This window comes from Ischnura elegans, chromosome 9 (genome assembly GCF_921293095.1).
Source record: "Ischnura elegans chromosome 9, ioIscEleg1.1, whole genome shotgun sequence".
NCBI classification, from domain to species: domain Eukaryota; kingdom Metazoa; phylum Arthropoda; class Insecta; order Odonata; family Coenagrionidae; genus Ischnura; species Ischnura elegans.
In genome coordinates this window covers 40,584,802-40,600,557 of record NC_060254.1, presented here as the reverse complement: position 1 = coordinate 40,600,557, position 15,756 = coordinate 40,584,802, and the positions used below count along the sequence as shown (strand labels likewise).

The 15,756-nt window shown below is 39.4% G+C and overlaps 1 protein-coding gene and 1 non-coding gene across 3 annotated transcripts in view; one reads left to right on the top strand and one right to left on the bottom strand.

The window, feature by feature from the left end:
• LOC124165954 (SH2 domain-containing protein 3C) overlaps positions 1–15,756 on the top strand; it is a 278,828-nt gene that overhangs the window by 158,282 nt on the left and 104,790 nt on the right. The gene's annotated exons all lie outside the window — the stretch shown is intronic.
• Positions 3,957–4,029, bottom strand: Trnav-gac. Its single transcript has one exon. It is a non-coding gene; the product is annotated as a tRNA-Val (tRNA).

Sequence of the window (15,756 nt, the reverse complement as noted above, 5' to 3'; positions counted from 1 at the left end):
GAAAATGTTCACTGCAACGGATTCAAAAAATGTTCGTTTTTATTAGGGTATGCTTAAAAATAAAGGCATATTGAAATGAAACACAACTGTGGCAAAATAGTTAGTCAATCTTCTAAAAAAAAAGAGGAAACAAAATTCGAGGTCATTATATATAAACTTGAAATAACGTCTCCGGCTTTGAAAAAATGACTTAGAAATAAGTTATTTCAGTAATATATTTCATAATTATTCTATTATTTGAAAATATAATATTATTTTACAAAATTAAAAGTGAAAAAAGTCATTTTTAGCCAGTTTTTTCGATTTCAGCCCAATTTGGGAAGTGGGGACTGAAAGGGGAGGTTGGAGTGAAGGAGTCTGCGTTGGTGGCGTAAGGGTTGTGCGTGGGGAAATCATAAGCGGGAGAGAGCTGTGGGAAGGGAATTGAGGGTTTGAATAAGCGGATAGCCGAGTGAAAGAGCGGGGAATTACGGGGAGTGCATTGGTGGCTGGCTGCTGGGTCTTTGGCTGGGGCTTGCAAGGGGAGATACGGAGGGGCCAAACGGATACAGATATGGAGGGAGAGATCCAAGGGCATATTTTTTGTTCAGTCCCACATTTATGCACCACCATTGGCCAAAATACAGGAACATGCGTAGTAAATAGAGAAATGGAAGGCCCTTTATATGCCAGTATGAAGAACGGAGATTTCCGCGGTGTACTACTAAATTTTTCGTTTTCGGTTAGTAACGCGTCGGTTGCGTTGGCGCAAACAACAGTTTCACTGGTATTACTACCAATGTCATGAGTTCGAAGTTCAGCTGGCGCTACTGTCAGCGTTTTCTTGCAGAAGAAGCTGGTAGTTATGCCAGCTGAACATTGACTTGAAGACGTTGGCAGTAGTGCCAGAAAAACTGTCGTTTGCGCAGCAGCAACCGACGGGGTAGTAACCGGTAATGAAGAATTTTATACCAATATTAGAATTTCAGCTGAAAAGCTAAGACTCGTTCGGTAAGAGCGCGTTACGTCATCAACTTATATGAGTAGGGGTTAAGAGAGTCGATTTTAGGCTCCACAATGCCCTTTGAGAGGTATTTGGAGTTTGCTTTGAGATTATTTAGCTTTGAGAGGCACTTCAGGTACCGCACTTCGTCCACTGGATGAGACGTTAAGCCGCGGTCCCCTTGGAGGCTTTCGTTAAGAGCAGTCTAATGGCGACGCCGGGTTTCTCTTAATGCTACCCTCCCTAACCTTCCCTCATGACGCAAATGAGCATAGCTGTCGTTCGCATCCTCCATATACCATATAATAGCATCCAGTTTTTCGCAGCGAATAACTGGAGAAGTTGGTGATGTGTCTCTATCCGTCGCGACGTGTCGCCATCCATCGCGACGTGTCGCCATACTTCGCGACGGATCGAAAAATAGAAAAATTCCTATCCCTTCACTTTACAAACTCTACGAATGTTTGTTATTCTCTATGATAACCATAAAGATCAAGGGAAGAAATTAATTATAATGTTATACTCTGAAAACAAATATTATTTTAACAAAATATTCCACATCAGCGATTAAAAAAATAATTTTTGGTTTCGTAGAAATCAAATCGTGCTTTCACAATAAAAAAACGACAACACAAAAAACTATTCAATATCATTAATGCGAAAGTATAAGTTTTAAGAAATCGTGAAGAACACTCGTATGAACAGAAAGTTTTGATTGCTACTGACGATAAAAAAATAGGCGAGGGAGCCCATTCTCCGGAATCGCTCAACCGCCGCGACTCCTAGGCCGCACTTTGAATCGCACCCATCATCTCCCTACAACCCTTTCCCATTATAAAACCCTCCGCGCACCCACCCCTTCAAAATCGAATCCAAAGGACGGGCAAGGACGAGCCGATCGATTCCCGGCAGACGGCGGCGTTTCCGTTAGCAATGAGCCACCCGCTCCAACCTCCCCCTCCCCCTAGCCTATCCCCATCTCTCTACCTCTCCCTACCTCCCTCTCTACTCGCTACAGCCAGCCAGATCGCAACTCGACCGCCCAGCCATCGGAACCTTGCGCCCTTTACCCCCTTTCTCTTCTACTCTATCGCCCGTTTTCGTGCACGTGAATTCCGCGCTATTACGAGTAACCAGGGGAGCGTGCTGGCCCCCCAAGGGTGTAGCAATATTCTGTCCGAACGCAGAGAGCTGATCTCGAGCTCAAGGCGTGCACACTTCGTGAAGCCATCTTGACGTCACTATACTATAAAACCCACCTTCGACCACTGAGTGATTGTTCGATTCATACAAATTTTTGGGCTGATGGAGACGGAATAGCAAAAAAAATTCATAAAATAGACCAATCCAAAATTTATGCATTGGAATTCAAGTATATCATGACCTCCCTAGCAGTGGTTTTATGGTGCCGGAACGCCGTTCCGGCGCTGGTTAACAAAAGACATACTTGTCTAGTAACACTGTTATCAATTTTGTTGCTTCAAAATTTCTAATATATATACAATCGTAACCAAAACAAAAAAAAAATGAAATGTAAATAACAAAATGCAATAAAAAACATGCAGAGTAATATTTCACTTCTACAAAAAGTTGAGGAAAGTGCGATCCGGCACTGCTAATTTTGCCGTGACGTCACTGCTCCTTAGGTATCGAAACAATTGAAAATCTCGTACAATCTTAAACTTGGTTAAAAAATCTCACAATTTGTAATTGAGCAGTTATTTATAGAGTAGGTCCTTGTTAAAATGTATATCTGCATCTTGAATGTAACAAGTTAGATCTGAGGAAATGAAGAGGTTAAATTTTCAAATTCGACTGAAAGGCAGATATTGATAAAAACAGACTCTTTATGCCCTGAAACTTCAAGATGGTGTAAGTTGTTAGCAAGTAATCTATATATTATAAAACCCACTTCCGAACCTCGACTGACCGGCTAACTCATGCAAATTTTTTTGAATGAACTGGACGAGATACAACAAAAAGTCATAGAATCGACCCCTTCTGAAATCGTATGATAGGAAAAATTGTCGGAACAATAAATAATTTATGTAGTACAGTGTTGCCAACAGGCTCTATTCCTCTACTTTTTGTGGGCATTTGGGGGGTCAATAATTCGAGTTTTCAACGGTTTACCTTACCTCTGATATCATGAAAGCCTGAATTACACGATCATTTTTTCCGTCACTCGGAATGATAGCTCCAGCGATAGGTTTTCAGGGGCCAAAAAAATTGACCTGAAAATGTGTACATAGTCACTGATGTGCCAAAAATATTAGTGACACATCGCCGGAATAGAATTACCTTGCCTCATACTAACACGCTTTTCTTGTGATTCACATTTTTGTGATATTAAGGTGGACCTTAGCTCTCTCATTTGCCCTATTGACGAGTATGAAGATGCAAAGTAACGGTGGAAGCATCTCGCGATCTCTTTATGGAGACGCACACGTTTCACCAGATAAAAGATTTTCTAAGATTTGTGGAAGGGAGAACATAGGTACTCGTGATGTTGGTAAATCATACCTTTCACCTCTTTGAAAAGTCACAGTTCACCTGAGGATGTCTTTATTGCCTGAAATGTTTATGCGGAGGTGGGAGAGCGTTTATGACCCCTGGAGATATCGTATTTTTCTCGCTTGGCTCAGCGTCATGTCTAACGTCGAGTCGGATTGTGAAATAAAAAGCGTAGAACTTGTAGGAGTTTATCATGCATCGATTGTCCATTGTGTAGATTAATGTGCTGAGAATTTCGGGGTAATCGGAGGCTTATAAATCGGCATTATCATGAATGAGCATGAATTTTGATTGAAATGGATCCTTTCAACCTAATGATCGTATTTTAGTGAACAGGTTGGCGAGGGCTAGAGTGTAATCGGCAATCATAGTGGTGTGGAAGAAGGTCGAACGTATTTCCAAGTATCAGTCTTCATTTCTAAATCCTTTATTTTACGTATGCACCAAGGATGAAAATATGTGGCTTAGCCACGATTCGAACCCGGATCTCCCGATTGTCAGTCAGGCGTGTTAACCAGTTGCACTACCAAGCCATCATCTCGGAGCGAGGTTCGGGATCGGCGATTTTATTGGTTTAAAAATACCGATAACATAAATAAGTAGGTAGCCGTTGGAATACGTTTTTATACCCTAATTTCTACGCTACACGCTAAACACAATGCATGCCACAACTGTTTTACCAAGTACCTTGGTTAGAAAGACAAAGGAAAACATCTTTTAATCATGTCGCAGTTAGCTCCGGTCTGCTTATTTCAGGCGATATTCTTGAGTTAACTCATATGAAAAATAAAAAATATGAGAAAGTGTTTTATTTTTATTACCCAATGAATACAAGACGGCGAGAAACATTTATTCACTGCTTAAGAAGGATTTTTCATAGTAGATCCTGTGACATTTTCTCATGTTATTACTTTTATTTTACATAATTTCATTTGACTACTTTGTTAAGGAAACTTTTAATTTAATTTTAATGATGCCATAATCATAGAATTTAGACATTAATGGGCATCCTTACCTGCTTAGTTTTTCCATCGATGTATCAAATTGGTATACTTTTCCGTATATTATCAGATGAATTGAGCGTAAAAAGTGTGTCGCCTTTTGAAGTATAAAAATTTAACAATAAATATTCTTTCAGGATAATGTTGCATTGAGAGAATTTTTTTCCAAGTATATGTTCCATCAATTCGTTTCTTTGGTTACGAATTAATCGTTTCTAAGCACCATTTCGCGATACAAGTTAAATGAAAATTTGAAAATTATGTAACGAAACAAAGTATTTGTTAGTTTATATGCTTCATCAAAGTATAATACTGCTTCTTTTATTGCTGCAGCTTTGGTATTTGCATCTACTAATGAAGTTGTGTGGTTTTCGTAATAAGTGATTGTTTTTGGCTGTTTTTTTAAATTAAGATTTATGACCTTATCACTCCCGATATTGCAAAGGAATATAAATAGGAGACGAATATCCTTTATGATAATGAATTTTATCCATTATCACGGCTTTTTTTGTTTGTTGTGGCTTATGGAAAATTGCCAGAAGAGCGTTTGTAAGCTGGCAGGAGATATTATTCTTTGAATCGTATTTCTGCTGTTCCTTGAGCCTTCACTGGCGTCCAAGTTGGATAATAGGTGACTATAGTAAGTCACTCAGGGGGCAAAGGGTGAAACTGTGCCTCGAAGGCTGAGCCTGTTCTACTTGATGGAAAGCTTTGAAATGTTCCGCTGCGAGTCGTGCATTGTCTTTTGTTCTTGAAAGGCTGGTGTGCCAACATAAAGCAGCGTTCTCTATAGTCATATATTCGCGTTTTCAACTTCAATTCCATTCATATTTCGAGTACTGCCTCTTTTTTTTTTTTACAGATAATCATCAATATATGGATATGCTAAAGAGAATTCTGCCTCTCCTAGGTATTGTAATGCAGACATACCGGAAAATAACTTGGGGTCAATTCCAAAGCAACTGAATTACGTTGAAATATATTTGTTACTGAAAGAATAAGTGGTGTGTACCATGTTAGCATTTTAAAGGGTCAAGCAATATATAACTCTTTTCCATATCCGCCAGCGTTGGGTTTCATGTGCACCAGGATAATAATTAATATAATCTCATAATGATTAACCTAAGTTTGCGATTCTTGAAAAAACATTAAGCCTCGATTATAATTTGCATTTTGCTTCTTCTGCATTTTTTCTCTGCGAAATTTATCTCTGTCGATTATTTACGTCACAGTTTCTCCCCTATGCACCCATCATCTTCCAAGCCCTTCCTTTAAGCATCGCTACAATAATGTAGATATATGGATTATATAGTTCCATTGCATTTGTTTACTTTCCAGTGAAATTTCATCCACCATTAATATTTGTTTGAATGTCACAAGTGAGAATGGAAAAAATCTTGTTTTGAATATCTTTAGAATTTCTATCACCGCAAGTGGTAGATATTATGAGTCTCTTGTTCCTCGGTGTAAGGAGACGCGTCGCTCGATAGGTCTAATCTCTTAATGGCTAACTCTTGGCTAACTCTTTCAATTTAATTTTTTAATTTTTTGGCTGTGTCGAGTAGCCTTTTGTGAATATTTGTCTCTAATTTAAGTATGAAAATTCTACCTCAGTGTGCTCTCATTTAATTCATTAATTTATGTCATGGTAAATCTAAGCGTCATAGTAGCGCATCTGGTAGAGCACCCGGTCGGTAACCGGGAAGTTCTGGGTTCGTGTCCCAATCAGGCCGCATTTCTACCCTCTGACGTCTGGCTTTTTTCCGTTTACCGCAGCACCGTTGTCCTCGTCCTTTTCGTATTATATGTTACTATTCCTTTGTTTCCTTACCCCTGAATTTATTTGTATGTTTGCACTTCAGACGTCGTTGCCGGCCTCGGTGGCGTCGGGGTAAAGTCCCCGGCTGCTAACCTAGAGGTCGCGGGTTCGAATCCCGCCTGGGTGGATTGATCACCATCCAGGGCATGGATGTTTGTGATTGTCCATCAAGTCAATTGGAAGAGAGGGCAACAATGTCCTAAATTCGCTTGAGAAAATAAGACGAAATAATAATAATAATAATAGAATGAATGAAGTAGTATCTAAGAATATATATTATTTTGAAACAGATCTACTCCATTTCAAGGTGATGATAAACGAGTAAATCTTCGTGCCAAAATAGGGTAAACACACGAAGTGGGAGTGATTCTCTGTAGCCATGAGACCAAAATAACTAACAATAGATGATGGCATTGTTTCCAAAAACCATTGAAATCTCTATTTTGCCTTGGATTTTAAGAATTTTCGTCTTGAAAGCATGTTTGGAAACTAATCAGTCGCACTAATTGGTGGATACTCTATCTCTCAGTCCCATAGGTGGAACATCCTCATGTCTCGTATCCCTCCTTTCTTCGTGAGGATGTACCCCCGCGAGCTGGCGGAGACGGTTAGCACCTCACTTGGCTCTCCGGGGCTAATGTGTCAAGCGACGTGGACTTATTTGCTCGATTCTTCGAGGTCAAGTGAGCGGCGGCTCTGGGAATTCACGCCGACTGCATTCGGTCGGAGAAAATGAAATGCAAACACGGAGAGGCTAGCGTTACGCGACCGTCGGTTACTCAACACTTAAGTTCCTCGGGGCTGTATGCGTGTTCGTGTGCCCCTTAAACCGTCGTAAATCCTCGCCGCTCTTCGACCCAAACTGAGAGGAGCACACGGAGTAATTTATGTGCCCTCTCAGGTTGCTGTAAGGTCGTATCCTAATGGAGTAGGTTCGAACTCCAAGTGAGTGCGGCGTGTTAAGATCTATAATAAGAATTGTGAAAGGAGGTTGCAACCGTTATATTACCTCCATTGATGCATTGACATATTTTGAATGGAAATAGGGACGTCAAATCCGACCCGGATTCGTAATGTAATTCTTTGATTCAATAAGTAGATTGCTAATGTGCTTGCAGCGATAAAATTATCCTTCATTCATCCTAACAGGCGTTGCTCTTGAAAGTGGATGCCTGTTAAATGAGTTGGTGAAGTCACCGGGGATCCGATGGAAGGAGAGGTTGCGTCCACTCTAATGATTTCGTAATATTTGAGTTTATGCATAAACTCAAATGAAGTATATTAATAACTCGATTGTTAAAAACTGGAAATTTATCGATGGATTTTGCAACGATTACCTGTTGTAGAAATTAAGTCCACAGATATTAGAATGTAATGTTGTTTTTCTTACTAGAGACACATATATAAAATTACTATAACTATACCAAATTCGGTTATTGTTTTGAATCGCGTGGTTTTGGTGGAAGTCGGAGTAGTATAGAGCGGTTATGGGAATAATTTTTAAGGAACGTTCGGGGAGGTTCCGCGGTAACGAAGTTGGAGACAGCATTGACTCTCCCATTTCTATTATGATATGGGAAATGTAATAAGGTAGAAAAAGATACTTTATATTGATGTTCACCGCCACTTATGAATTTCGTAAAGCATTCATAGCTCGGGTGGTCGCAAATTCTTTCAAAGATAGGGAAAAACTGCATTTTTTCTTTAAACTTATCATATTCAGATATCTAAATTGTGGAAACTCCACAGTATTTACGTGCTTTACAGTATGTATATGATAAATTCTTTCTATTTTGTTTAAAATACTGCTTTCATTATAAATGCAGGATTGAATTAGTTTCTAAAGAAATCGGTTCTGCCTAAAAAATTTTGTTACGTTCTGCTACCTCATAATGATGACACTCTATAAGCTCGCATAATGTTTTCGAAGGCGCCCTGGAAAAAGATGCCTAAATGGCCCTACGAAAAACCCATTCGTTTGTGACGAGAACCTTTGCTCACACGGTCAGACTTAAGCTTCGCTCTGGCCCTCACCCGTTGCATTTTATGGACGGGGGTCGGCGGTAGGACGCGTAATTATTGCGCTTGCCAAATCCCCGCCTGAATGTGGCGCCACCAATTAAGCTTCGTTATGGTTTGCCCACGCCGTCACTGCGGGGTTGCTTATGGGGAAGTGGGGATTTTTATTTTCGCGTGGAGAGGTTGCTGCTGCAGGGTTAGAAACAGGAAGAGGCTGGCTTGGTCATAAGGGTTTCGCAGGAAAGGGTTGGAATTTGAGGGTGTGCGGGTAGCCGGGGGTCGGTCGGAATGAAGAGGAATGGAAAGAGGCTTCGCGTTCCGTTCCTTCTTTTTTTCCGGAGTGAGGGCGCTGATGATGGCGGATGGAAAAAGGGTTCCGCCCGTGCTCGAAAGGAATTTCTGTCTAGGAGGTGTAAGAATGATGTAAAGGGTGTGGTGTAACCGTAAATTTGACTGTGCTGTGACAAGAAATATACTTTTTTTACAAAAAAGTGTCGAAACATGCCGGTAATTTCGCTAAGACTCCTGGAAAATTCTAATTAGCACATTGTTTCACACCAGGTGTGCATGTACCGATATGAATCCGCGACGATCACTTTTTTTGATGATGGAAGATGGTACAATGATCACTGGCATTTTAAAATGAAAACTGATCGTGTAGTGGAAGTTAAATTTGACCACGTTATGCTGGATATTAGCGTATACATGTGAACTTTGGCAGACAAAAATGTTTTTAGGTCTTCTCATTGTAAATAATGGCACCGCTTGTTTTTTTACATTCAAATATGTACGAATAATGAGATACTATAACTGTCGCGCCTAAAGTCATTTTATACGAATGCTGCTTCATTGGGGCTTTTCTAACTCGATTTTGAGCATCAGTCAAGCGTCGGTCTGGCGTTGTGTTAACCTGCCCCGTGAACGGGCCAATTTTACGCCACAGACTTGGACCAAAAAAGATTTTTTTACGGTTAATAACACAAATAGCCAACAACTGAATGCGTATAATTTTTACTTCATTAACTGCTTTATAAAACCACAATGCCATACGTTTCTTAAGCTATTTTGATACTTACTCATTTTCGTAGTTTTATTGCATTTGCATCCTTATTTTATTATAATAAATTAAACAGGATTATAAATGATACAGCCGCTCTTGATTTATAAATGGTGTAAATAAACGAAGTTAATTGATTGTTAGGCGGTACGATGTTCGCCGGGTCAGCTAGTAATGATATATATGACGGAGTATGACTGCATACCGTGGCCAGGCCATCGCGCGTAATTCATGGAACTAATTCAGACAGCAGTATTTAATTTTCTTTTTATTTGCCTCATTTCAGTGAGAGGAAATTTCGAAAGAGGAAAACGATTTTTCTCTTTCTAAAGGCCGTTTTACACGGTACACGGAATTGCGCAATCTGACGTACGTGCGAAGGCGCAATCAAAATTGCGTCGTGTAAAGCGGTGAATTGCTAGAACGCATGCGAGAATGCGTGGATACGAGACGGAAAAATAGCCCTTGTTCTAATTACGTTCATGCATTCGCGAAATTCCACGCCATTTTAGAAATTAATGCAGCTCTAACCTGCGCAATTCCGTGCCCCGTGAAAAACGGCCTTAAAAGTCTATGCATACCGTTACGCCGACACAAGTTCACACTGAGATTATGATTTCTGTCTGCACATTAGGGATTTATCTATTAGGTGTAACTATGGTACTAGACATCCTAATATGGTACAGCTATTTATGGGTACCGTTATATCTACACATCCTACGATAACGATATCATTGACTAGATTTGGGTTGGAATTTGAGTGTTTACCATTTGCCGGGGTCAGTCGGAATGAAGATGAATGGAAAGAGGTCTCGCATTGCGTTCGAACTGTGTTCTGAAGGGGGTTGATGGGGTTTGGAAAACGTATCGCCCGCGCTTGAAAAGAATTACTGGATAGGAGGAGAGAGATGTAGAATAGCTAAAGGGACATGTAATAGGGACATAAATTTCCCCGTTCCGTGACGTGAATTAACTTCGTCATAAAAAAGTTAGCCAGTAATTAATTTGTGTGCAGAAAGTCGTAGTGTGAAAGCAAGATTATTTTTTCATTTAATTTAATTATTTTATGTTAGCTTCGAAATTATTTCTACAGTATTTCAGTGCTTGATTGGCTTGATCTCTCTCTCTCAATGTAATTTCTTTCTCTCTTGCACTGAATCACCTGGAAAATTCGATTATTCATTCTGCTGTACATCTTCAAATTCTATACACATCGTCATGCTTAGAGAAGTACACACCCTGAGATTAGGATTTCCATAAGCACATTTTGGTAAAATTTGAGTACGTGCGGATGCTTAATTATTTTTAATAACAGGCGGTGTTACAATACATATATGCGGCTGTATATTGGTTGGCATTATGTGTGCGTGCATCGTTATGAAAACGCTACGCTTTTATTTTTTTTAATGATGGAAGAAGGGATTATTATGAACCCTGTCACTGACGCTACCCTAGATTTTTAATATGAAAAATGGTCGTGTTGGGGTTGTTTAATTTGACCACGGGACTCCATATTGCGTAAAAAACAACTTTAAGCTCTTCCTTTTCCAATGCCTAATTTTATCCTCTCCAACTCTTATTTCTGAAATATAGCATTTTGATATACCGACATATAGAATCTATGGGAGCGAGGCTTGGACGTTGACAGGTTCAGATAAGTCAAAAGGGGAAATATTCGAAATGTAGTGCTACCGAAGAATGATGATGATCAAATGGATCGACCAAGCAAGTAATAGGGGAGTGCTAAGAAGAGTGGGGGAAAAGAGAAGTCTTCTAAAAACCTTAAGCAGAAGAAGGGACAACTTAGTTGGCCACATTATGAGACATGATAGCCTGATGAAAACAATCGTAGAAGTACAGGTGGAAGGGAAGAAGGGTAAGGGACGGCCCCGAATGAGTTACATAGGACAGGTTATAAGGGATATAAAAGGGAAGAAATACGTCGTTATGTAAAGGCTAGCGTGTAGGCGAGAGAAATGGAGAGTTGCGTCTAACCAATACTGGGATTGTTGACTTATGATGAATATAGAATGAGAAGATACGCCCTCATTTCACGGTTTGAGGAGTACAAGCCGGGACGCATATAAATGAGAGAGCCCATAGGCTTATAGGTTTCCCCGCCTGTCACGAAGAAATTTTTAGTGCTTAAACTATCCACAGCTCTCTGCTTACCTCCTACCCACCTATGAGTGCTATCGATTTCCTGTAATTTGTGTAATTACACTTGCGTTATAAATCTAACTTGAGTTGAGTTGCTGCAACCAGAGTTACATTTAGTATTTTTCATTAACCGCCTGTCAATAATAAAAATATGAAAACACCCGCAGCACTCAAATTCTAATCCAAATGTGCAAATGAAAATCATAATCTCAGGGTGTGTACTTGTGAAGTCTTAAGAGTATGCATAGAAGTTGAAGATGTACAGCAGTGTGAATAATGTAATTTCCCAGGCGATAGGTATATTGCAAAATAATTGTTGAGCAGTGATTATGTTGATTTTAAATGTAAAATATCATGGGGTGTCCTCATTGAAGGTTATTTACCTAACATTGATGTTGGCCTCCCCAGCATAAATGTTAGGTTAGATTTTTAATGTTAGGTTATCAACTTTAGGTTATGATTTATATACGCTACTGGGTTGAAAGGGGGAATTTGAGGTGGTGCCGGCATCTGGGGGTAGTCGGGAGTGGCAGGGTGGAAAGGGGGTTGGGTTTCATTCCACCATTTTGCTCTTTTCTGAAGTGTTAGCGCTGATGGGGAACGAAATGGACTTCCGCTGGTTTCGCCCGTGCTTGAAAAGATAATTATGATGGTCGGTATGCCATGGAAAGCATGATATCCTTCCGTCGAGTAAAATTTCGAAAGCCTGTAAATGAGTCAGAACACCGTACTCTGTCAACATGCTCTGAAAATATTCTCCACCCACCCTGCTGTAACGTTCTCAACTATGTAAAGATAGTGCATTCAGTGTGCTATGCTCCACTGGTATCTGTGTATTTAACTATTGAATTGCAATAGTGCAGGAAATTTTATCTTCGTATTTAATGGAGTTTATCTTTTCTTTATTCTGGACCCGATTTATTCTGTTTTATCCAGAAATGTTTATACTTACTAATAAGTGTAAATAGTACTAGTGTCATGCTGTTTCCTTTCAGAAGTCTATTGTCCGTGAATAATGTACTGCCACTCTCCATATGCCCCAGTGTTAATCAGTCCAATAGGTGTTGCCTGTTCTTTGTCTAAGTAAAAGTTTATTCTCCAGTCTGCTATACTGATGACATACGGCGTACTGCGAAAGTTAGATGGAGTAATGTAGGATTAATTTTGAGCTCCATAATCAATTTTGTAAGCTGTGAAATTTCAATTCCGTGATGCCTTGTCTGTTCAATTTGAATAGTGATTTCCTTTTTCGCCTCAATTAAATAGTTGTCTATTTGATTACTGAAGACGACCCATAAAAAAGCTGACAATTTTGTTTCATGCGTGTATTTTACGGGATATATTCACCAGTAATCGCGCAATTACATGTGTTAATCATTAATGGCGATGCTCTTTTACCCCATTTAAGAATTATAAAATATTACAGTTCAATTTCAGTATTGCTTTGAATTATAACCTGAAGACGTGCGAACCCATCGATGTTAGCCTCGATTACTTCGGAGCTACGATCACAGAGCTCTTGTTTATACTGTTGCTCCGAGGATGGAGGAGGGACTGTGGAGTGGGAATGACGGATCACAGTCTCTGACGTCTGCGCTACGAGGAGGAGAGAGGAATGAATGGGAATTCCTCGCTTACCCCCTCCGCCTCTCCCTCGCTCGCACGTCCCATTTCATCAGACTCTATCGGACTTCCCACATCTCCGGCTCGTTCCGTTGCGCTCGATAGCCGAGTGGGCGTTGACATTTCTCTTCCCCTTTCACTCATTCACCATTCCTGCGCTGGAAATTAATCTCGTCCATCGTATGCATTTCGTAGCATTGGTCTCTACAGCCAAATTGCAGACTTAAAGTTACAACTTATGTGTTTGGCAAGGGTAATGTAACGTTTTACCACGTAAAACATGGCAAATTAACGTATAAAATCGTTTCAGGCTTGACGTGGAGGAAATTCGATGTATCCATGATAAAATATAAACGAAAAATGGTAATTTCCATGCTTAAATAGATAACTCCATAACCTACCATGGTTTCCATACTCTATAGAGTGTTAAAACTATGGTCGAAATGGAGTTATACATTTAAGTGTGATAATTACCATTAGTTGTTTATATTTTATCTTACAATTAGATATGGCCAATGAGGCTGCGCTACCGAGGCCACAAGGCCCCTGTAGCGCAGTAGGGAGCGCGTAAATCTCATAATCGTGAGTTCGATCCTCACCCGAGGCTTATTTTGCTTATGCCGGCCTCGGTGACGCTGGGGTAAAGTCCCCGACTGGTAACCTAAAGGTTGCTGGATCGAATGCCGACTGGGTGGTTTGACCACCATCATGTATGTGATTGTCAAATAAGTTAATAGTAAGGGAGGACTATCGAGTCCTAAATTTTGCTTGTAAAATAAAGACGAAATTATTATTAATGAAACAAATTTGGACTTTCCATACAGCTTTTTATACGTACCACGATCGATTTCATCTTTTAGTCAGACGTTGCATTTATAAAGTGGTATTTCAAGTCGCAATTATGTATTTATTCTTTTATAAAATAATTTAGGTGACCATTAATATGGATTTTGAGCTTATTCAATGATTATCAAAATATGGACGAATAAACTAAAACTATCAAAAATGAAGCACCTCGTATTTCTGACAGGTCGATAAGCACTCTTTTCTTTATTTTAAGTTACAATATACATGTAGTTAGATGTTACGTCAATTCAGCACCACCACAGTAGAACATGCATGTACTGAGAAGTGGTTTTGTATTAATTTTCTTACGCAGCAGCTAACCTTGGAGCTACATGTATCATGTAACTTGAGATAGGGAACACATAATGCTCATCAACCTGTGTGAAATACGAAGCGATTAATTTCTTTTAGCATTACTTCATTCAGTCATATTTGGTAACCATAGCATATGCTCAACATACTTATTAATAGCCGTTTACAATTATTTTATAAATGAATAAATACTTAATTGCGATTTCCTGTACCCGTTAATACCTGTAACGTCTGAGCTTTTGATGCTGATGTGGCTGATGCAATGCCAAGATTGCATTTGAATACATCCCACTTGTAAAGTTTATATTGAAAATAAATGTTTATAATGCAGGAGGGAATGCTCTTTTGGAAATTAATTTTGAAGAACTAATTAAAACAAATAGCTATTGTTAATAGACCGTTACATGTGATCGACATCCCTTTACTATTTTACCATTTTTCTCGATGTAATTGTTGATGAAATGAAATAATCTTTTCCTCACTGGACTGGGAATGGCGACGTCAACATCACTTAAGGGCGATGACACTTTGCTCGTTGGTTCTCCGCTCGTGTTATCACAGCGCAAGCTGATGATCTCTCGAGATTGGAAAGCCACGTCGCGAATCCTAATGACGTCGTGACGCTTTGATGTGGCGAGATATTTTTCCAAAAAAGAAAAACATTCTCATTAATGGACGACTACTGAGACCGCTTTTGCAGACCTGCTTGAATGATGCGTTACGGGTATAACCGACCAGACGTATCTTGCGCTGTCATTATTATGAGTTGAAAGTTCGCAAATTCGTCTAAATGCCTTCCCGCAATTGAAAGGCCCTTTACGTTGATTTTGACGTGACTTACTGCAAGCCTGACAACGTAAACATCATTAAATTTTAATGTTTTGGTTGGAAGTGTTTTCTTGCTGAGCTCAATTCTGACGTGGATTTATATTGTTCTTGAAAAAAGAAATTTCCTAAATATTTTTCAGTTTGACAATCTGTCTCTCTTATTTATTGTTTTCACGTTGGCATGTAAATATAGGGAAGGTCCTAAATGATTTTTTCGGAGTCACACTAAAAGACGTCTATTCTTAATTGATCAACAAAACTAGGCCTGGTGGGAAACAGGAGCGTCAGAGTCTTTGGCGTACCTCACCATTGTACAAAAAAGATAAGAGAAGTAACAGAGTGGTGGTTTGCACTGGCTTGGGATATCTTCAAAGAATTGTTTCCTTACCATGTTGTATTCCATCTTCATCCCCAATTCCAAAACAAGAATATTTTTTTCCTTCTTTTAATGTTTTTGAAATATATTTTATTCTTTAGCTGTGTTTAGGTTCTGGCCTTAATTTCGTCCTCTTTATTTTTCAATCTTTAGATCAACCTTTACTCCATAGTCATATTTAGGACTGGAGAATATGTGTAGTGTATGATAGAAAACTAT